General features: G+C 44.3%; 1 long non-coding RNA gene and 2 other non-coding genes across 3 annotated transcripts; 1 reads left to right on the top strand and 2 right to left on the bottom strand.

Moving 5' to 3' along the window:
* Nucleotides 1-427: 427 nt before the first annotated feature.
* Nucleotides 428-567, bottom strand: LOC147746833 (U11 spliceosomal RNA). The gene has a single exon (XR_015300248.1). It is a non-coding gene; the product is annotated as a U11 spliceosomal RNA (small nuclear RNA).
* Nucleotides 568-1,772: 1,205 nt separating this feature from the next.
* Nucleotides 1,773-1,844, top strand: TRNAD-GUC (transfer RNA aspartic acid (anticodon GUC)). The gene has a single exon. It is a non-coding gene; the product is annotated as a tRNA-Asp (tRNA).
* Nucleotides 1,845-7,041: 5,197 nt separating this feature from the next.
* LOC147746831 (uncharacterized) lies at nucleotides 7,042-8,058 on the bottom strand. Its single transcript, XR_015299449.1, has 4 exons — nucleotides 7,978-8,058; nucleotides 7,658-7,744; nucleotides 7,349-7,425; nucleotides 7,042-7,252 (listed from the first exon to the last, which is right to left on the bottom strand). It is a non-coding gene; the product is annotated as an uncharacterized LOC147746831 (long non-coding RNA).
* Nucleotides 8,059-23,724: the final 15,666 nt, after the last annotated feature.

Here is a 23,724-nt window from a genome sequence, read left to right as displayed (position 1 = left end):
TGTGGAATTAAAAGGGGCATCTTTCCAAGGCAAAATGCTTTTTTTCATCTGAAAAGTACTACATACCATGTCACGTGCCACTTTGTGCTGGCACAGGGTCTAAGGTTCCCACATTCCCCAGAGAAAAATACTGGCATTGATTTGTTCACCTTTTAAGATTATGCGAAGGGCCACGCATGATACCTAAAAAATTAAATACAGTTGTAATTAGTTTACTTGTATTACTGAAGTGTGAAAATGTAAGGAATAAATAATTACGGTTTTAGACGACTTTTAAAAGGGACTATCGCAAACCTAACAAGGCTTCATTCACCAGGGATTAATGTCCACACGTTTTAAGAATGAGGCACGTACGTAACAAACTTAAAGTTCACCCACTTTAGATAGTCCTGAGTTTTAGCTTCAATCTCACATTGAACAGATAGATTGGGGCGCACGGACAGTCGGTCACCAGCAGCCCCGGTATCAAAAATTATGTTTCCGAAATCTCTTGATATCGATTCCGCACAAAGAGCTCCAGGTTGCCCCGAAGCTCCCTGTGTGCCACTCACGGCAGAAACCCTTTTTACCGAAACGATCTTGATAAAACACTCCGGCTGACGGCTAGTTTTATGTCTATTAGCGCGAGTACAAAATGTATTTTAAATACACACCGTATGCGTTTAGGGAAAATGATGAGCATGCTTAAAAAAATGTGTGATCTTCAGGAAAATTCTCAACATATTTCACGGTAAACAACACTGCCTGATATGCAAATAACCATTGCATGCTGGGAAAAAGAAAGGCGTTTGCTCTGTTGGCGGCCTGTTTCCACCGGGTGCACCTACCCTGTGTTCCATCTTTGGCACTACATTTGAAATTTGATGTTTACGGAGAATCTCACTCACAGTAAAAGTTCGGGGGATTAAATCATTTTCAAACAAAAATTTGGGTCACTCTTTTCTGTGTCGAAATAACTGGGTAAAATATGGTTGCTGTCCTCTTGTGGCATCTACCAGATAAACGGTTTCGTGGACATGCATCCTGGAACTTGTAGTCCTTGTGTTGTACTGGCTTAACCAGATTATAGAGGACAAATCACAAGTCTTTATATATTGGAAATGACTCTTTACTGGAAGTCTTAGAGTCCGCTGCAGTCTAAAGTTTGGTAGCTGCTTCCGTGTCATCAGATATTCCACAACACCTGCCTGCCCACTGTTAGGTAACAGAAACAAGGTACGTGTTGTGGTGCACCAGCAGAGAACAGGCGCCATGATAGAATGGGACATTGAGGCATAAAACCTACGGACGACGGCGGCCACGTTATGGGCCAGCGACTGTAAACAGACATGGAGGGCTGACGGCCATTTTAGATTGGGCCACAGAACCATCACGGAACAGGCAACCGTTCAGATCGGGCCACAGAAGTAGAGCGTCGGCATGGAGCGGGCGGCCATGTTGTGTTGGAACGTTTCCTGGTGCCGGGAACACCAAGGTTGCAGAGGACGTAAGAGAAATTGAGCAATTCATTTAAGTACTCTCCATCATAGCTGAATGAGCCACTGTGTTTTCAGATTTTCAGTTGAATTTGCCATTTCGGACATTTTATTATAGCCTTTCCGTGATGCTTTTTAATTGCAGCGTTGCCCTGTGAGAGGAAACATTTCTTTTTGGGGCTTCACAGTCTCTGCATAATGGTGGCGACTAAATAAACCTTCTCTATAATAATAACGCAGATATCACGCTCTTTTCCTTACAATGAGTATATAATTTGAGAGAGGTTCCTCAACAGCTCCTCGTTAGTATAGTGGTCAGTATCCCCGCCTGTCACGCGGGAGACCGGGGTTCAATTCCCCGACGGGGAGGAAAACATTTTTTTTTGCATTAAATGTGAATGTTTTACTTCTATTTGATTAGTCTGTTAATTTACATTGCACTATGTTTGTGACATTTACACATTAGCAAACAAGTTACATTTAACGAAGAGCAAATATGATGGTTACTTATAAATCTATCTCATAACTATGGGAGTATCTGCTTGCATTTTACATCTTCATGTTTGCAACAAAGGAGGTGATCTATCAATGCTGCACCATGTGCAGTGGCACCAGGATCCAGGATTTGGTGATTTCCCTTTTTTATGTGTCTTCACAATTTCTTATAAATACTGGTCAGATGGCAGCCCTATATTTGAAGGGCCAATACCATCCGATTTACATCTGATGTTAATGGGGGGGAAAATCACTCACCTGCCTGGCGGCTTAACTGTCTTGTTGCAAAACACCTCCTGTGGACCATACTAATAACTTACAGTGTCCTTAGAGCTTTATTGTTGATCTAATTAGCTTACCTCTTAATTAATTGCTTGCCTTCCTTTTATTGTTCTTGTCCCTGGCTTGGTGAGTATGGTCTTTACCATACTTTCAATTGGCTGACATGTATTCAGTTAAATCTAACTCAATTCAACTAATCTCCATTTGGTTTATTAATGAATAAACCAGAAAGAAAGAACAGTCCTGACCTCATCAGAACCGGTTGCTCCACCTCGCTCCTGAGCTGCCTGGTGTTCGTGGCTACTTGGTGTCCACATTGCTCCCTCCTGGGCTGCCTGTATTGCTGTGCTCACTGCTCCGCCGGCCATTGATATTAAGCTGCCTTGATTTGCCTATTTCGTAATCTAATATTATAATATTGTGCTCATTGCCGCGCCTGCCAATTGCTTTTAACTTGTTTCGATCTGCCCATTTGATTTAATAATTCTGCTCCACTTTGCCTGGTATCGCCGCTTTTGCCAGATAGTGCCCCCGACCCCGTCCTGCACTGTTATCGTGCCATTTGTTGTGCCTGCTGACCCATGGCCCCTCCCCCGCAGCCCTCCGGCATCCCCAGACCTCGCAACCCCGCTCCCGCCTCCCAGCTGCTCCTCCCTCCCTCCGCCCCCTCCACGATCCATTTATGACGGATGCTCTTGCGCGCAGCGTTCATGCGCAGCGGACGCGCCCCATGCGCGCCGAAGGTGCGTCTAAGGTAAGCCCGTCTACGCCCGTCCGCGCCTGGACCGCGCCCAGCGCCAAACCCCCTGTTCCCCCCAAAACCCACTCCACCCTCATAACGTACGACGCCGCAACCCTCTCAGCACTTAACCCCGGTCGACTACCAAACTGCTACCAAGCCGCCCCAGGACACACCCATGGAGCCTTCACCTGCCACTCCTGCAAATTTGACTGCATCAAGACCCACACCAAATCCACAAACTCCAAACAGAGCTCCGACACTAACCACCTAAAGTGCATTCTGCTCAACACCCGCTCGGCCCACAGACACGCCATTGAACTTTGGAACCTACTCGACACCATATCGCCGGATGTCGCCTTTCTTACAGAAACCTGGATGAACTCTTCATCAACGCCCGACATCGCCATAGCCATCCCGGACGGCTACAAGATCATCCGAAAGGACCGCATCAACACCAGCCGCATCACGACCAGTTCCGACGATAACCTCGCAGCCTCCGAACACCTTCACTTCCAGATCCACACCGACCCCAAGACCACACTCAGAGGCACCCTCATCTACAGGCCACCAGGACCCCGCACACAATTCAGCGAATACATCACTGACTTCATCAGCCCACACGCCCTCCCCTCCGAAGACTACATTCTACTGGGAGACCTCAACTTCCACCTGGAAAAGAACAACAACAGCAACACCACCACCCTTCTGGACAACCTCGCAAATCTCGGACTCAAACAACTTGTTGACACCCTCACCCACTATGCCGGGCACACGCTCGACCCAATCTTCACCTCCAGCAAGCACATCTCCTTCAATCACACCACAACTCTCCATTGGACGGACCACAGCTGCGTTCACTTCAACTACAAAAAGACTACGACCCACAACCACCCACAACCAATTCCCAGCAGAAACTGGAACAAAATCACCACCGACCAACTCTTCACATCGCTTCACCAAAACTCTCCTGCCAAATCATCGGACCCAAACCAAGCAGCCACCACCTCACACAATGGATCACCCACAGCGCTGACGAATTAGCACCCTTGAAAAACCATCAAATCAAGCAAAGTAGCAAAAAAGCCCCCTGGTTCAACGATGACCTTAAGAAATCCAAGAAGATCTGTCGCACCCTCGAGAAAGCCTGGAGAAAAAACCCAACCACTGACAACCTAGCTACCTTCAAGAATGCCACCCGCAAACACCACCAACTGATCCGATCCACCAAGAAATCAGCATTCAAGTATCGACTCAACAACAACGCCCACAACAGCAAGGAACTATTCAACATCGTCAAAGAGTTTACCAACCCCACCGCTGGCACCAATGACATCACTCCCTCCCAAGACCTCTGCGACTCTCTAGCCTTGTTCTTCCACAACAAAATCGCTGACATACATAACAGCTATGGAGACCAGTCCACCCCACCCACCTCCGAACTAAAAGCCCCCTCCAACAACCTTTGCGCCTGGAACCCAATCACCACTGAAGACACCATCCGCCTGATGAACTCCATCCACTCAGGATCGCCAACCGACCCATGTCCCCACCACATTTTCAACAAAGCAGACTCCATTATCGCACCCCATCTCCGAGACGTCATCAACTGCTCCCTCAAATCCGCTACCTTCCCGGAAAACTGGAAACATGCCGAACTCAGCGCCCTCCTGAAGAAACTCACAGCAGACCCCACTGAACTAAAGAACTACCGCCCCATTTCGCTCTTCCCATTCCCTGCCAAAGTCATTGAGAAAGCCGTCAACAGTCAACTCGCCGCCTTCCTCGAATCCAACAAATCCCTCGACCCTTCACAGTCCGGCTTCCGAGCCAAACACAGCACCGAGACCGCCCTCATCGCAGCAACAGACGACATTCAAACTCTACTGGACAACGGAGAAACAGCTGCCCTCATCCTACTTGACCTCTCCGCAGCCTTCGACACAGTCTGCAATAACACCCTTATACAACGCCTCAGCAACGTCGGAATACAAGGAAAAGCATTGGACTGGATCATCTCGTTCCTTGCCGGAAGAACCCAAAGAGTCCGCCTCCCCCCTTTCAGATCAGAGGCCACCGAAGTCATCTGCGGCGTACCACAAGGATCATCACTCAGTCCCACCCTCTTCAACGTTTACATGAGTCCCCTCGCATCCATTGTACGCCAACACAACCTCAACATCATCTCCTACGCAGACGACACCCAGCTGATCCTCTCCCTCACCAAAGACCCAAACACCGCCAAAACCAACCTACACGAAGGGATGAAAGAAGTAGCTGAGTGGATGAAGAACAGCCGTTTAAAACTGAACTCGGACAAAACGGAAGTCCTCATCTTAGGATCATCCCCCTCCACCTGGGACGACTCATGGTGGCCACCGGCCCTGGGAAACGCACCCATATCAACGGACCACGCACGTAACCTGGGCTTCATCCTGGACTCCTCCCTCTCGATGACCAGACAAGTCAACGCCGTCTCATCATCATGCTTCAACATCCTACGTATGCTCAAAAAAATCTTCCGTTGGATCCCCACCAAAACAAGAAAGACGGTCACCCATGCACTGGTCACAAGCCGACTGGACTACGGAAACACCCTCTACGCCGGAACTACAGAAAAAACTCCAACGCATCCAAAACGCCTCAGCCAGACTCATCCTAGACATCCCCCGCCAAGCTCACATTTCCGGTCTTCTGAAAGACCTCCACTGGCTCCCCGTTAACAAGAGAATAATGTTCCGTCTCCTCACCCACGCACACAAAGCCCTCTACGACCTAGGACCCGAATACCTCAACACGCGCCTGTCCTTTTACACCCCCACCCGCCAACTACAATTGTCCAATCAAGCCCTCGCCGCAATTCCACGCATCCAAAGATCCACCATGGGGGGAAGATCCTTCTCCTACTTAGCGGCCAAGACCTGGAATTCTCTCCCCATCCACCTCCGCCTTACACAGAACCACCTCTCCTTCAGAAAACAACTAAAAACTTGGATATTCGATAAGTAAACGACCTCCCCTCCCTCAAGCGCCTTGAGACCCTCTGGGTGAGTAGTGCGCTATACAAATTTTTAAACTTAAACTTATATTACCAAGCAATAGCGATAATTATCGCTATGTTGGTTTAGCGGCGATATTTTTATCGCCGAGCTGCGGTGATTTTTATCGCTTAGGAGCCTTGCAATTATCAAGGTTTATCTCCTAAGCGATAAAAATCGGCCAAAATGCATGAATATCGCTGAAAAGTCAGCGATATTCATGCATTACCGAGCTAATGCTCTTAGCCATGTTATCCACCTACCATTTGATAACATGGCTAAGAACTGCTCAGGAATACAATTGTTGGTGGTTGTGAGGTGCACTCCTTTTAATACGTTTCGTCTGTTGAAAAAAGTTTAACTTGTTGTTTAGGTTGTGGTGTGCTGGGAGGGAAGGAGCGGCCAGTCTCCTTGTTAATTGAACTGCTGGTGTGCTAGTGACTGCTGTCACTAGCCCCTATCCGCACTACCTTTGGCGGAGATCCGTCCGCCTATTTGTAATCCAAAATAGAAATAATTGTCCAGATTACTCAATTTTCAAATGAATACTTTTCTTTTTAATTTTATTTTTCTTGCTTTCAAGAGTTCTTGATTAATCCTTTTTTCAGTGAAGAATTGTATGTGATGTTTTTTTCTTTTTTTCTTTTACAGATTATTCATTCTCTGTTGTGAACAACATTACACTTTATGCAGCAAAAAGAAAAACTTTTTTTCCGTCCCAATGCATTTCGGGATGAATCCCTTCGTCAGGGGAACTGTAAAAATTAATTGAACATAATCATGAATATGTATCCTTATTAATCTGCACACGAGAGTATCAACAATAAATTCACAATATAACTGTTATTTCTTCCCTGTATAATAAAACGTATTTTTGCAAACACATCTTTGGTTGTCATTGTTTGGCCTTATATTCGATACAAGCATAAAAGTGGCAACATTATGTCATTTGATAAGTTTGAAGGTTGCTTCAAGCTTCGAAACTCACCATTAAATATGCTGCTGTGTGAAGTGGTGTGGTGTTCTTACATGAGATAACTGTTGCAAATGCACCTTTGGGTAGAGAAGAGAGAGAGTGGTAAGAATATGGGTTTATCTTCATAGCGACTTGCCCTTGTGGATGAAGTGATACAGGGTATGGATACCTTGTTGAAGAATCTCGTTCGTTTTTACAAGGATTGTATGTGGAGAAGTAGAGCTATATTCTAATTAAATCGATGCTTCTGTGGATACACAAAAATGATTTTTAGAAAAAGTTGTTTTGTTATATTTATGAAGATAAAGCAGTTAGTTTTAGTCAATACAATCACTGGGTTTACCTCCAAGGTTCTATCCAAATTGGTAAAAATACGAGAATGTATTCTGCGTAGGCCCAAGCTGTCAGCGTGATAAGTAACTGTAAAAAAGTCCATACAAGAATTTTTTTAGAAAATGATGCTATCGCTGTAATGTTCCCTATCGAAAAAATGTCTGTACACAAAAATAGGGTTTCTCACAAAAGTAGTCATGCATCAATTTTGTAAAAACCAGCGGGAGACGTTTCAGAAGTTACATGCCTAGGATTCGACTATCATGGTCCTAACCGTCAGTGACCAGTAGCTTAATAAATAGCACTCGTTTATATTTACCGGTTTGGAGTAGTAAAATGTGGTGACTTCTGGGCTGGTTCTAATGTTCAGCAATGCGGAAAGTTTCTGTGGTTGCAATTGCGATATCTATGTAGAAAACCAAACAGTTTCCGTTAGGGTAAAGAAACGAGTGAAAGTTTAAACGGAATTAGCATGTTGATAAGTGGGTACTTTCCTCAGAAAGATGCCTCTTGATTGTCATGCTGTCAATATCCGAAGCGAAAAAAAGTTCAGCATCTATGGTGACAACAGATAATGACTACAATCGGTGAATGCTAACAGTACGGCTAAAAGGCTGTAAAACGCGATACGGGATTTACCTTAGTTGTGAGGAGTCACAAGCTGTATTTTCATCGTTTGGGGAGAGCGACCGCCTAGCAAGATGCGACGCAACGTTTCTTCCGGGGTTTGTAACGAAATAGACAGCGGACTGTGGGAGTGACTAGTAGTCGAACGGGGATGGACATAGAGGAGATACTTATCGGCTGCGTGTATGACTGTCCGGGTGGGGGATTACAATAATAAGATGTAGGAAGAGTATGTGTTTAATTAGGAAAAATACTGAAAGAAGAACCGGGTGTAGTGAAAAAAGTTTTATGATACTGTTATGGGGTTAGAGAGACGATAGAAAGAGAAGAAATACTATTAAGTTTAAATAGGTGAGGATAGATACTCCGATAAAAGCTGCAGGAGACAAAAAGATAAAATGTAAAGAAATAGTGAGCGAAAGTGTTGGAATGTAGGAAGGAAAAAGATGTAAGTTCACTGGCGCTGAATGAAAGCTGGGGAGTAGAGAGATCTGTGAGTATGTATGTTTTTGATTAGATGAGTATCAAGTTCAAACCATAATGTTCTGATATGAGCAAACTGACAATGGCAATAAATTCTATATTATTTACAAGAAACACGACATATCTATTTTATCATTTAAACCTTTCGGTGTCTGGGTTTGCAAAAAGTCTATCCACCATATTTCTCTTTGTGAGAGCCAAATTACATTGTTTCGATCTGGTTTAATGTCTATTTGTTCCAGGACTTGAAATTTTAGTTGAGGAATGGTATGTTTCATCTCTGTCCAGTGAGTTACTAAACTCGATGTCAAACTTTTGTTCCTGATTCGGCTCTTGTGTTCTGTAATTCTGATTTTTATTTTTCTCTCTGTTTTCCCTATGTATAATTTGCCGCAGGGACATTTTATACAATAAATCACGTACATGGAGTTACAGGCAGTACGTTGCCTGAGAGTGATTTTTTTGCCAGTTTGGGGATGTTGTATGTAGGGTCCTTCCATTACATTGTTGCAATGAGTGCAGTTGTGGCATTTTTTCATTCCTTTCATGGTGCCGGTAGTTCTTGGACCCTTTTTGGTGTGTGTAACAATATCATGTATATTGTGGTGTCTGGTATGCGCAAACAAAGGTTTGTTTGCAAATTTCCCATGGAAATCTTCCTCTTTTTGTAGTAATTCCCATCTTGAACTGATGACTCTTTTGATCTGGTTTGTTTGTGTTGAGTATTTAGTTACAAACACTTGTCGATCTGTTTTTGATTTGGGTTTGGTATGTAGCAGTTGTTCTCGTTGGATTTTGGCAATTTTCTTTTCTGCTTCTTTTATGACTTCTTTTGGATATCCTTTGACTTCAAATCTATTTCTTTGAGTGATAATTTCATTACCCAAATTTTCTGTGGTGGATGTAATTCTTTTACAGCGTATCAGTTGGGAATATGGTAGGTTCCGCAGGAGGCTTCTAGGATGAAAACTGTTGTAGGACAAAGTATTATTTCTGTCTGTGGGTTTATGATATACCAAAGTTTCTATTGCGTTGTTTTGTATTTGTACTAACACATCTAGGTATGGTATTTCCTTTTTATTGATTGTGAAGGTGAATTGAATTCTTGGGTTTCTTTGATTAAGCTCTGTGATTTTGTCAAGTAGTATAGTTTCTGGTCCTTTCCAAAGCAAAAAAATATCGTCTATAAATCGTTTGTAGAAAATGGTGTGAGTTTTCCAGATGTTTTCCGTTAAAATGAAATCGTTTTCGAATTTCGCCATAAAGGTGTTAGCAAAAGATGGGGCTCCTGAAAAGCCCATTGAGGTACCACTGATTTGTAAGTAATACTCACTGTTCCATCTGAAGTACGAGTGTTGTAGACAGAATTGAAGGAGTTCAAGAATGAATACTTTGTTAGCTTTCAAGTTGGATAATTGTAGTAGTGCCCATTCCCAAGCTTCTAGACCTTCACCTAGAGGGATTGAAGTGTATAAGGATGTAACATCTATAGTACATAGTCAAATGTTGTCGTCTGCTGTTGTTATTTCATTCAATAGTTGAAGAAAGTGGTTCGTGTCTTTTATGTAAGATTTCCATCCTTGTACAAAGATCTGAAGAAACTCATCAATGTATACTCCCAAGGGTTCAAACAATGACCCACAACCACTGACTATGGGTCTCATTGGTGGATCCATGGCATTTTTATGAATCTTGGGAAGCATGTAAAGTTCAGGACATCGGGGATATTTGACAGTCAGATATTTTTTGGTGTTCTCTGTTATCCATTCCATCTCCAATGCTCTGTTTAGAATTCCTTCCAATGTTTTGGCAATTTCTTGTGTGGGGTTCTGTTGAAGTTTTAAATAAGTAGTGCTATCTTGAATATGGGTTTCTACTTTAGCTTTGTAAAAAGAAGTATCCATGATAATTAAGGCTCCTCCTTTGTCTGCTCTTTTCATTGTGATTGAAGCATCCTCTGACAACTTCTTTAGAGTGTCAATTTCATGTTTATTCAAGTTTGTTCTCTGTTGTTGGTGCCAGTTGATTTGTTGTAGGTCTTGTTTAACTAGTATTTCAAACATGTCCAAAACTTTGTGTGACATTGGTACCATATATGTGCTGGGTTCTTTAAATTCTTTGTACTCAGTTTCTTCTCTGGGTTGGGTGAAATCTGGCATAGATGGTACAATGTTCTCAAAAAAGTGTCTTAGTCTTAGCACTCTCATAAATTTGAAGAAAGCTATCTCTGTTTCTAGTTTTGTACTGTGATATGTTGGTACAAATCCTGTCCCTTTTTCCAAAACATTCAGTTGTTGTTTGCTGAATTTTTTAGATGATATATTTATCACTAAACTTTCGGATTTTTGCTTCTCAGGTTTTGGCTGATTGTGTCCTTTTCCACGGCGGGTCTTACGTTTTCTGATGTTTCCGGGGGTTTCTCGGTTGAGGGTCCCTTGTTTAAAAAACTCTGTTGTTTTGATGTTGTGCTTGTAGAAGCTAATTCCGAATGAGTTGTACTTCCTGAGGCTGTTGTGGTTATTGGTTGCCGAGTTGTTGATAAATCTTTGTCTGAAACTACACTCTCTTGGGAAGATGATACAAATTTTGAGGGTGGTTTTCTCCTGGCGTAGATTTCTGCCCAAGTATAGACCTCATTAAGTTTGTAATCTATCGTGTCCCTTTTGTATTTTCGTAGTTTCATTTCTTGTGTGTCCTTTTCATATTTATCAAGTATGTCATTGAGATCTTTTAGAGTTGCTGCTAATTCTTCCTGTTCCATTTGTTTTGAAATTTCTTGTTTGAGGACATCAATCTCTTCCTCTAGTTCCTTGATAGTTTTTGCTAACTCCTCTACCAAAAGTAAAATTAAATCCAAAGAGCATTTGTTGAGTATGGAGTACCATTTATCCATGAAGTGTTTATTGTATTGAAACTTGTAAAGCATAGGTTTGATTGAAAACCTTAATCCTCGGGGAATTCTTTGTACTTTGTGATATTGTATCAAGGTTAATGCGTGGAGCTTTTGATTAAGTACTCTCCTAGAGATAAATTCCAGTTGTCTCAATTGTTGAGTTACTGATCCTCTTCGTGTGCCGAAAGATCGGATATCTGTGATCAGAGAATATATATCAGAAGCTTGTGCTGTGGTATATGTTTTGGTTTCTGCTTTGTTATCCGTTATATTTGAGATTGCGTCGAAAGACATTTTTGCTTTTTTACGTTTTTTTCTTTTTGGTGGGTGCTACTTCACCGTTGGCTTAGAAGAATTACAATTGTTGGTGGTTGTGAGGTGCACTCCTTTTAATACGTTTCGTCTGTTGAAAAAAGTTTAACTTGTTGTTTAGGTTGTGGTGTGCTGGGAGGGAAGGAGCGGCCAGTCTCCTTGTTAATTGAACTGTTAATCTCTGTTTTAGCGGCAGTTTTCTGCCGCTAAAACAGCGATAATTGTATTGCCTGTCTTGATAATATGCCCCTAGATTTTGTATGTGGTCAACATGCCCTTGATGTGGTTGGTCACCAGGTTATGCCCCTGCTGCTTCATTGCAGAGGGGAGAGGCCAATGTGAAACATCTTTGCCTGCTCTTAAACACCAGATCAGTGCGCACCCATGCCCTGGAGATCTTTGACCTCCTTGTTATGGAAAAACCATTATGTCTGATGTTGACAGAAACATGGCTGGGGGATCTTTCCAATACCGATATTATAATATTTTTCGGCAAGATAGATTGAAGGGGAGGGGAGGAGGGGTGGCTCTGGTGGTGAATAAGCTTGCCGCTTGTTCTATCATCCCTATGGATACTATTACAGGTTCTGAATCCCTAATTTGCATGTAGCCAGGTTCTGAGCTGGGATGTTGCAGTGAGCTAAAAAACGGTGATGGATCAAGCCCTGATCTTTGGACTGGGTAAGAGTGGTCTGCTTAATTCAGACACTCTGTTCATCACCACCCCCTTTTCTGAATCATTTTGTCCACCATAAGCGTGGAAGGGTATACTCAGATGTGAGTCCCTTGCTCATTGCACCATCAGGATTCAAGCAAGCCGGGCCGACGACGGCTGAAATGCCAGAAACCGGTCCCTGGTAGCTTGTTTCCTTCCCAGTATAAGAATTGGCTTGGTAGTTTGGTTTGCCCTGTTCCCATCATGCACTGGGACAGGAACAGACTAATTTGCATGTAGCCAGTTTCTGAGCTGGGATGGTGCAGTGAGCTAAAAAACGGTGATGGATCAAGCTCTGATCTTTGGACTGGATAAGAGTGGTCTGCTTAATTCAGACACTCTGTTCATCACCACCCCCTTTTCTGAACCCCCTTTTCTGAATCCTTTAGACTGAGGGCAACACAGCTACTGAACACTCTGCCATTGGCCTTACGCTGTACCTCTAATCTGCTGTCTTTCAGGAAGGGCCTCAAAACCTGGCTTTTTACCCTTTAGTATGTCTCCTTGCTGTTAATGAATGTTTTTATCTGTGTTATGTTTTTCTTCTATGAGCTGCCAATAAAAAGCGCCGGGACACTCCAATGGAGTAGCCGTGCGTTATAGAAATTAAAATTAACATAACATAACATAACATATCGCCTAGCTTTTAGACCCCAGTTGAATAGCAAATATAAGGTCTCCTTCCATAAAATTTTTTAGCTTTGTACTAACATGTTTTCTGTGGCTGATCCACTTACCTGAGTCCAAGAATTAAGGGGCAGATTTACAATAACTGGCGCATCCCTGCATATCAGCAAGGATGCACCAGTTATAGTGCGTCACGGCAGACAGCTCTTGCGCCACCATGGATGCGCTGCATTTACAATGCGGCGCACCATGGGGCAAGAATAGACGGATGCGGGTCTCGCGCCGCTCCTGTCATTTGCCTGTATTATTTGGGGAAGAACTTCCCGGGCACTAGAAACACCGCAGTTCCCTGCTTCCCGCTCCCGGGGCCGGTCTCCCCCGCCTCCGCAAGCCTCCTGGTATCTGGTGCGGCCGCAGAGAGGGGGGGACTACAGGTCCGAGCAACCTAAGCGGCAGGAAGCCGCCTACGCCTAGTTTGCGCCCGGAGGCGCTTAAAGTCGGAGGGGAGCCTTTACAGAGCGAATCTCTCGCCGCTCCTGTCACTTGCCTGCATTATTTGGGGAAGAACTTACCGGGCACTAGAAACACCGCAGTTCCCTGCTTCCTGCTCCCGGGGCCGGTCTCCCCCCACCGCCGCAAGCCTCCTGGTATCTGGCGCGGCCGCAGAGAGGGGGGACTACAGGTCCCAGCAGCCCAAGCGCCAGGAAGCCGTCTACGCCTAGTCCGTGCCCGGAGGCGTATAAAATCGGAGGGGAGCCTCCCAACGCGGGACGCGCGTGGGCGGCCTCGGGCTAAGCCCGGGCAAAGGGCTGGCCATCTGTGGCCGTCAGGGGCTGGAGGCTGCCGGGCCGGGCCACCCCCGAAAATTTCCATATTTACACCGTAGAAAGATCGAACTGAACCGGGTGATCGTCTACTTAAGAAAGGTAGAGTCTGTGGGCCCGATTCACAGAATTAACTTAAGACTCAATCCTAAACTTACTACTATTTGGTATTCACAGAATGCACTTACTACTTTTGGCTTTTACAGAATGAACTTACTACTTTTGGTATTCACAAGAAGTTAGGGTTTTGTCTTCAGTCTGCCTTAAGTCTGTCTTAAGACAAACTTAAGACAAAATCCTAACTTCTGTGAATACCAAAAGAGGTAAGTTCATTCTGTGAATACCAAAATAGTAGTAAGTTTAGGATTGAGTCTGAAGTTCATTCTGTGAAATAGCATGTCATCAGTAAATACAGATACTCCCACTCTAGCTGGCGGTAAGACACCGATTTTAATGTTTGCGGATTCCGAGTGGCCTGCAGCGCGCCCTATTAATTTTTGAGGACTTTTGTCTGGACCATGGCTTGGAACTTAACGTGGCTAAAACCAAGCTCATGGTTTTTAATCCGCACCATAATTTTAAAGGTAAACTTTTTATGAATAGCCAACCATTGGAAGTGGTCAAGGCCTTTACGTATTTAGGGATTCATGTGGCGAAAGATAACAAATGGGCCCAACATATAGATATAGCGGCATTAAGGCATAGACAACATGCAGGGGCCTTAAAACTGGAGCATAAGAAATCTTTAACAAAGCTGATAAAGTCTGTACTCCAAGTTTATGAAGCCAAGGCTTTTAGCTCTGCGCTCTATGGAGCGGAGCTATGGGGGTTTGAGAAATTGGGGCCATTAATAATTTCTGAAAACGAGTTTCTCCGTAACATTACTGGACTTCCAGTGAGTACCCCTTTGCAGCCACTTAGGTATGATCTTGGTAGGAAAGCTATTTCGGATTTAGCAAGACTCCAGCCAATCTTATATTGGCGTAGGCTTTGGACTACACCGGAGCTCCTGAATTATGCGGAAGGATTCATGGATATTATTAAATCCGATGTCTTCCACAAAATTAGCTGGTTAAAGGAGCTTAGAAATACCTTAGTAGGCCTGAGTATGCAAATGCTGTGGGAAAATCCAGCGACAGCTTCTTTTCCATCAAAAAATGTTTTAAAGGAGATTTATTGGGAGAAGGTTGCATACCGAATCTGGAGTGGCACTGGTTCTTCGACCATGGCAGGGGGGTTTCTAGAGGCAAAGCTTACCCCCAGGTTAGAGCCTTATTAGGACGCCATCACCAAACCCGGGGACAGGAAGCTCTATTTCCAGCTCAGAGCAGGATCCCTACCCCTCAAGTCTTTGACTGGCAGGTGGGCTAGTGCAAGTACCAGCATCTGCCCTGCATGTGGGATCATAAGGAATCCATTGCTCACTTTCTATTTGTTTGTCCCGCCTATGTAATTCCAAGACGAGTCTGGTTAATCCCACTGCGCAAGTCTTTGGGTACGAACAGCAGTGCTGAAGCACTGAGACTCATACGCACTAGCACTTTATTGTTCATCTCAATAGCACCTGCTAAATATTTAGGATGGGCATGGCTGCTAAGGCAGACATTTTAGGCTTTGACCGCTGATTGTGTGTCTGCTGGAAAGGAACATTTACACAGTTTGATTCTGTAAAAACTTTTAAATCTAATTAGAACTATTAGTCATTTTGTACATAGCAAACGAGATGAACTTTATTAAAACATTGTTTAAGGATTGTGGGGCATATTATCAAGTGGGTTTATCTCCCCTTTTTTGGCTTTAAAAGCCAAGAAAGCGGAGATAAAATTATCTCCCTATTACCTAGCTGCCGCTAACACCAGTTAGCGACAGCTAGTAGGAGATAGCGACCATCTTGGGCCCCACTTTGCATGTCAGAGATATTTATCACTAATGACATGCAAAGTGGGCGTGCCAAGATGTTAGCGACTGAAAACAGTCGCTAACATCGCTATCTCCTATTACCAACTTTTGGAGATATTCGCGCTAAGCGCGAATATCTCCAAAAGCTAACACCTGCCCTGAGCAGTTCTTAGCCATGTTATCCAATGGTAGGTGGATAACATGGCTAAGAGCATTAGCTCGGTAATGCATGAATATCGCTGACTTTTCAGCGATATTCATGCATTGCGGCGATTTTTATCGCATTTGCGATAAACCTTGATAATACCAAGGATTATTTGCGGTAAAAATCGCCGCAGCTCACCGGTAAATTTTTGTCTCTAACCAAGCAATAGCGATAATTATCGCTATTGCTTGGTAATATGCCCCTGTGTTTTTAACTATTTGTATGTGACTTTTAAATTTAAAAATGTTATTGACCAAATATCTGTGAAATCTATGGAATTTCTATGCTTTTATGAATGCAGCTTGAATAAAGCTAAATTGACTTGACTTGACAGATGCGTGACGCATCTGATGCCGGAAAGGTGACGCATTGCTGGAGTTGCGTCACAAGCACGACGCAGCTCCAGCAAGGTTCGGGGTTCCCCTATGCCTAACATGCTGCGTCAATCCTTACGCCTGCTTCAAGCAGGCGCAGGGTTTTGACGCAGCATGGCCGTAAAAGTGACTGAGTGAAATCTTGTAGATTTCACTCAGCAGCCACTTTTAGGAGGCGTTCCTGCGCCGGAACGCCCCCCTGTGCCGGAACACCCACATGTGGCGCTGGGCTTTACAACATGATGCATCTTCCTAGATGCGTCACGTTGTAAATACCCCGCAGCATGGCGCTGGCTTTGCGTCGCTGCTGCATCACAAAAGTGATGCAACGGCGGTGCAAATGTGGCGACCGGGCCTTGTAAATCTGCCCCTGAATGTCCAAGTATGAGAACGTTGAGATTCTCGCTATATGCATTCCATGTATGTAGTGTGGACGTGTCTTAGACCTAACTTTCCCACAAACCACTGAAAAACATTTCTTCATGTTAACCCTTAGGTCTCTGTCCTCCATGTATGAAGTAAAAGTGTCAATATACGCTTTAGAAATCCATTTCCTGTTTGCAAAAGTAAAACAGCACCATCTGTTTATGGTAAGACAGGGGCCTTCTGAAACCCCACTTTAGTGCAATCAAAAGTTGACGTCTGAAGTTCTGCATTCCACCCTTCTATACTACTATTATAAAGAGAGAACATGCACCTTTTGGCCAGGTAAACTCGGGAACCACAGCACCAATCACAACACCCAATACAGCGTTGGAAAGGGCAGTTGCAGCAGAAGGACATAGGCTATGCAGACGCCCACCATATACATTTAAAATGTAAAAGAACTGTGCCAGCAAAGTAGTCCCTTGTGGGCGTGTCTGCGATGTGCTGTGGGCTTGTGCTGGGGGCGTGACAATCGCTGGGGGCATTCCGTCACGAGTTTTGTTTTTTCTTCCCAGGTTCTATACATTCCTGCTCCCTTTAAATAGAAATTCAGTGGAGGTCCCATTCTCTTAGAACCACCCCAAGCACAGTTATGGGCAAAAATACAACTAAAAGGCCCTGCAAAGCATTATGGGATAAGCTTAGCATAATTTTTAGCATTCATGAAAGGGTTTCAATGTTTTTGAATTTTACTCATCAGGGACAGCTTGGGACGACGAGGTGAACTGCAGCTTGATGTATAATATTTGAAATGCTATTGCATTTGCCTCATCAGGGACATCTAGGGACGGCGAGGTGAACTGCAGCTTGATATATAATATTTTAAATACTATTGCATTTGCATCATCAAGGACATCTAGGGACATGAGGTGAACTGCAGCTTGATGTGTAATATTTTAAATACTATTGCATTTGCCTCATCAGGGACATCTAGGGACCATAAGGTGAACTGCATCTTGATGTGTAATATTTTAAATGCTATTGCATTTGCCTCTTGGGGACAACTGGGGAGAACGAGGTGAACTGCAGCTCTTTGTAGAATTATTTGGATACTATAATATTCACTTCCCACTGCTAATCTCGTCCCATAATGGTTTGCAGGGGCTTGATCTCAAAATCATCACCTCTCTCACTGCTTGCTGGAAGCTAATTTCACTTTTGTGAAATGACTATATGCATTTTAGCATGTAGAAATACTTGTTATTTTACCTTGAATATGTGAGATTTCTGTTTTAATAATTGGAAATCTGACAGAACGAAATATTGCGGATTTATTGTACCAGGTTCGCGCCAATTCCGCCCACCCCTACTTTAAATACCCCTGCACCCCATAATCATAACCCACCCTTACTCTATAAAATACCCCAACACCCTTAAACACTAACCCATCTTAACCCTATAAATCTACCCTGTACCCCAAAACCAAAACCTATCCCTAAACCCTAAAAATACCCCTGTACCACAAAACCAAAACCTAGCCCTGAACCCTATAAATACCCCTGTACCTCAAAACCCAAACATACCCCTGAACCCTAAATATACCCCTGTACCCCCAAACCCAAACCTACCCCTGAACCCTAAAATACCCCTGTACCCCAAAACCCAAACCTACCCCATAACCCTTAAAATACCCCTGTACCCCAAAACCCAAACCTACCCCTGAACCCTAAAAATACCCCTGTACCCCAAAACCCAAATCTAGCCCAGAACCCTAAAATACCCCTGTATCCCAAAACCCAAACCTAGCCCTGGACCCTAAAAATACCCCTGTACCCCAAAGCCCAAACCTAACCCTGAACCCTTAAAATACCCCTGTACCCCAAAACTCCAAACCTACCCCTGAACCCCAAAAATACCCCTATACCCCAAAACCCAAACCTAGCCCTGAACCCTAAAAATACCCCTGTACCCCGTAACCCAAAACTATATCTGAACCATTAAAATACCCAAACACCCCAAAACATATACCTCAGTACCCCAAAACATATACCCCTATAGCCATACTTGCCTTATCCAAACATTTTTAAAAAACATGCTTTTACCATTCATGCATTTACAACGAATTTCGTTGTAAATGTATGCGTGGTAAAAGCATATAAAATGTAATGCCATGCGTTATAATGGCATTGCGGAGTCATGGTACTTTCGTAATGAAAGTATGCAGAGTGATGGTATGCGGAAAGAAATTTGTGGAATAATGGGTGTTTATCCTCCCCCGTAAGTACATTGGTGGCACGGCGGCCCACATCTCCAGCAGCATACTCATATTTTTTCACCACCAATTGGAAAAATGCACAGGTCTCTCTCATTGATGCCCAGCACCGACATACACTTTTAGACACACCTCCCACCACAAGTTCTAGAATTGCAAACTTTAGAGATGGGCAGCTACGTTAGAATCTCGGCATCAACTCAACATCCTGTGATTCCAGGCAAATCGCTTTGTCTCCCCGTGCCTACCACAAATCAATGTGTTCTTCTGTAATGTAAATTGTGCTCATGCCATGTTGTCGATTTCGCGCTATATAATATTGCAAGGAAAATAAAGTAGGGAAACTCGAGTTCACACACTACTGAACGCGCACTCTTAAGTGCATCAGCAGTGCACTGTGAATCGGAGCGTTTCACAGGCCTGTCACAGATAAGAAATGCTATCAAAATGAAATCCTATGAAACAATATACTACTGGCCGGCAGCAATTCATACCCGGACAACGTCGGGACGGGCTGCTAGTATGATATAAAGGGGGAAGAGGATGGGTACCAATATGCAACACCGCCTCACACCCCTCTTTGCATCAAAGCTTGGACTGCGCCCCCCTTTGGGGCCATAGCATACCCTCCCAACTAGATTTGCGTACATCCTGGCAAGTAAAATGACTAAGTCCTCAGCCGCGGCCAATGATCTCACGGTGATCCAAAGCTTAGTATGATTGATCGAGTCAAAGGCGCTACACAGATCCATGAAACAGAGATGCCGAGTGCCAACTTTTGCCCTCATGTATTTTACTACTTACACATTAAGGTTTCATGCTTACTCTATGGTTCACATTTCCTTTCTGAAACTGAACTGGACTGGAGTTAGTAAAGGTTGTTTTTCCGTCCAGATGTTGAGCCTCGCAAGAATAACTCTCCCTAAACTCTTGGTGGAGGAGTCAAGGAGGATTATAGGTTGGTAACAGGATGGATCTGCTCTGTTACCTTTCTTGAAGATAAGGGTTATGGGGCACATTATCAAGACAGGCGATAACATTATTGCTGTTTTAGCCGCAGAAAACTCCCACTAAAACAGCCATAATGGGCTTCATAATATGCTCTAAGGAATTCCAATTGAAGGTCATGTTAGATGTCCTTCACATCTAACATGGGCTTCAATTGGAATTCCATAGAGCATATTATCAAGCCCATTATTGCCGTTTTAGCTGCAGTTTTCTGCCGCTAAAGCGGCGATATCTTTATCGCCTGTCTTGATAATGTGCCCCTATGACTTTTTCTAACCCTTACGCTGGAAGAAAGCTTGCTCCTGCTGCATTTAGAACTGGAGGTCAGTGTTCAAGAAGGTTTTCATATATGTCCACAAGGGGCACTGTCTGGGTGGCAGCCTTTCTATTGGAGCCCTTTATTTAAAACTAAGGAAACTTCCTGAATTGTAAATAAAACCTTAGGGGCATATTATCAAGATAGCCGATAAGATTTTCGCCGCTTTAGCGGCCGGACAAGGCCGCTAAAGTGGCGATAATGGGCTTGATAATATGCCCTTGTGAATTCCCATAGCAGCCCAGGTTCACACCATAACCTGGGCTTCTATGGGAATTCACAAGGGCATATTATCAAGCTCATTATAGTCTGTCTTGATTGTATGCCCCAAAATTGTTAAAAGGGAGAATCTGTACATCACATAGCAATGAAACCAGGAAATAAGGTTGAAACTAAAATTTCGAGGTCACCTTTTGCTCATCCCACCACTGACGGGGGTGCAGGTCTGATCAGCAAAACAAAACCTTCTATAAAAATCAGGGGGCATATTACCAAGCAATAGCGATAATTATCGCTATTGCTTGGTAGAGACAAAAATTTACCGCTGAGCTGCGGCGATTTTTACCGCAAATAAACCTTGGTATTACCAAGGTTTAACGCAAATGCGATAAAAATCGCCGCAAAGCATGAATATCGCTGAAAATTCAGTTGGTATTATGGCTTAGCGCGATTATTTCCAAAAGTTGGTAATAGGAGATAGAGATGTTAGCGACTGTTTCCAGTCGCTAACATCTTGACACACCCACTTTGCATGTCATTAGCGATAATTATCGCTGACATGCAAAGTGGGCACCTAAATTCCCGCTATCTCTTACTAGCTGTCGCTAACTGGTGTTAGCGACAGCTAGGTAATAGGGCGATACAATTATCGCCGCTTTAGCAGGAAAAATTCCCGCTAAAGCGGCGATAATGCCCTTGGTAATATGCCCCAAAATCCTAAGTTCGTTCAGTGAATCGGGCCCAAAGCGCCTTCCAATGGATTGTTCTAGAAACTGGCCGCCAGTGTAGCAGAAGGTGAGCCTTGGAGAACCTATCAAATTTCCTGACATAATCTGAACGCCTTAAAGCTTGCAAATAGTTTCCTCAGGAAGGCCAGTGCAACAAGCATTGGCATGGTTCAGTCAATAAATGATGGTGGCATTAACAACACAAGCTTTCAAGAGGTACATATAAAATTAAGGGTTTTCTTCAAGATCCTCATTTGGAATAATCAGGACAACACAACTGTAACAGCAGAATGAGGCAGGTGGATATTCCACCATTGTAATCTTGTCTGACGTCATTCAACACAACCACTGGAGAAGTCACAGTGCCTAAATCAGACCTTAAATTCATCCAGCTAGCATCTAGTAACTGGTGCTCTTCAAGATGTTTAGAGCCAGTAAGACAGAACTTCCCACCAATATTAGTGACTGTTGGTGACAAAAAAACAAGCCTGTGGTTAGCTTCTGTCCTGGGGTCCAAGTTTGGAAACCCCTTTCTTCCATCCATTAGGGACAATACAAGATGAAAACAGGTGTTAACAGTGTAGTTAAAAGTAGGTGTAGCGACCACAGCTAAAGATGTTAAAGTCCTGGCCAGACATACATCCTCTATGATGACTGTCTTTGGGCAGGTAAGCAAGGAGGAAGCCTTCCTCTCCTCCATATTCACTTGGGCCATATCATCAAAGAGGCGATAAAAAATTAACGACGCTTTTGCGTCCGTTTTCGGATGAAAAGCGGCGATAATTTTATTGCCTAATCAGCAAGGTCACGCTATTGCGTGAAACCTTGCATTGGCACCTGTTTTCTGAATGCCCAGCATCTCTAATGAGATGGAAAGTGGGCGTTCCTGCCCTGACCTAACTGCAGAAATGTCGCCATGCAACATTTCTCCAATTATCAATGGGCACGCTAACCTGCAGAGCGACACGCAAAGTAGCAATAACCTCTGTTATTGCTACGTTCTTTACACCTGCTTCACAAGGTGAAGCCAGGCATCCCAGCGCTGTTGTGGAGATTAAGCAAGCTATTGCCCAGAGTTGCAGAGTGGGACCCATGATTAGAATAGGCACCGAGGCGAGAATTATCAGGTCTGAGGACATTGAGCCCAAGACCCGCCGAAGCGGGAACTGAACCCTGGTCCCGGGCCAGACCTTTGCATCAGGGTCTGTCGCTCTAACCATTAAGCCACACTTCTCCACAAATCATTGCTAAGTATGCCTTGCCCTATCATCAAGCTGCCTGAAAAAGAGTAGTCGAGGAGTTAGAGACCTGAGAAATAGAGCTTGAAAAAAAAGAGGTATTAGTAGCAATAAGAGACAATTTTTAATGCATGTCTTGTTGAAATTTCCATGGTGCTATAGAACTTGACATGTGTGTGTGCGCATGTGGTTATGTTCACACATACAAGTTTGTGGTTTGCTGAATGCAAGAATGTTTCTGTTACATGGGTTGCAGACGTATTTCTCTTTCCATGACCTTAACCGGATGTGCCTAAACTACCTCCATCCTGCCCTAATCTAAAGATTGATGCTTTGCTGTTCGTCAGATCATTCTTGGTGTTTTCTTTAGCTTCATTCTGGTGGCTTCTAGGAACCATGAACAAACACAGAGGGCCTCATTTAGAGTCTGGAAGAGCAGGAGCACCACCATAACCCTGTGGTGGATCTGCCCTGCCCAGTTCTCCATTACCCCCCACTCTATTTAGAGTTGATGGAATGGCCATTTTTGCACCTGTGGAGCCTCTGCTGGTGTAAACCTCCAACCTGGTGTGTTCCATGCTTTGAGGGTGGTGCTACCATCACTCATTCTCCCTTCCCAAGGCACAGTGGATACGGGTAGCGAAAGTGTAGAATGGGCAGCATGCATGGAGAAAACTTCCTGCATATCAGGCCATCCATGGCTTGCATTGAGGAAACAAACTCCCACTTAGACCCGTAGTGGCAGATTTACAAGCCCCTTGTGCCACGTTTACGCCACCTTGCGTTACGCAACAGCGGCGTAAATGTGGCGCATCCCTGCGAGGCATTTAAAACGTGACGCATCTAGGGAGATGCGTCAGGTTATAAAGCCCAGCGCCACAATGGGGGCGTTCCCACGCAGGGTGGGCGTTCCGGCGCTTGTGCGCATTGCAAAAGTGCCTGCGTGAAATCTACAAGATTTGACGCAGGCACTTCCACGACGATGCTACGTCAATTCCTTACGCCTGCTTGAAGCAGGACTGACGCAGCATGTTAAGTATTGGGCGGCCCTGAGCATTGCTGGAGTTGCGTCCTGCTTGTGACGCGCAGCGATGCACCGCCCTTACGTCACGAGATGCGTCACGCATCTGCCTACTCTTGCGCCACGGCGCGCCGCATTGTAAATGCGGCACATCAGCCGTGACGCAAGGGTAGTTTTGCGTGCGCATTTGTTCTGGCGCATCTCTGCTGATATGCAGAGATACACCAGAACTCGTAAATATGCCCCTTCATTCTCTGAC

The sequence above is a fragment of the Lissotriton vulgaris genome, chromosome 1_1 (assembly GCF_964263255.1).
Source record: "Lissotriton vulgaris chromosome 1_1, aLisVul1.2, whole genome shotgun sequence".
In the NCBI taxonomy this organism is placed as follows: Eukaryota; Metazoa; Chordata; class Amphibia; order Caudata; family Salamandridae; genus Lissotriton; species Lissotriton vulgaris.
The sequence above is the reverse complement of the archived record's forward strand: the minus strand, read 5'-3'. Positions and strand labels throughout refer to the sequence as shown.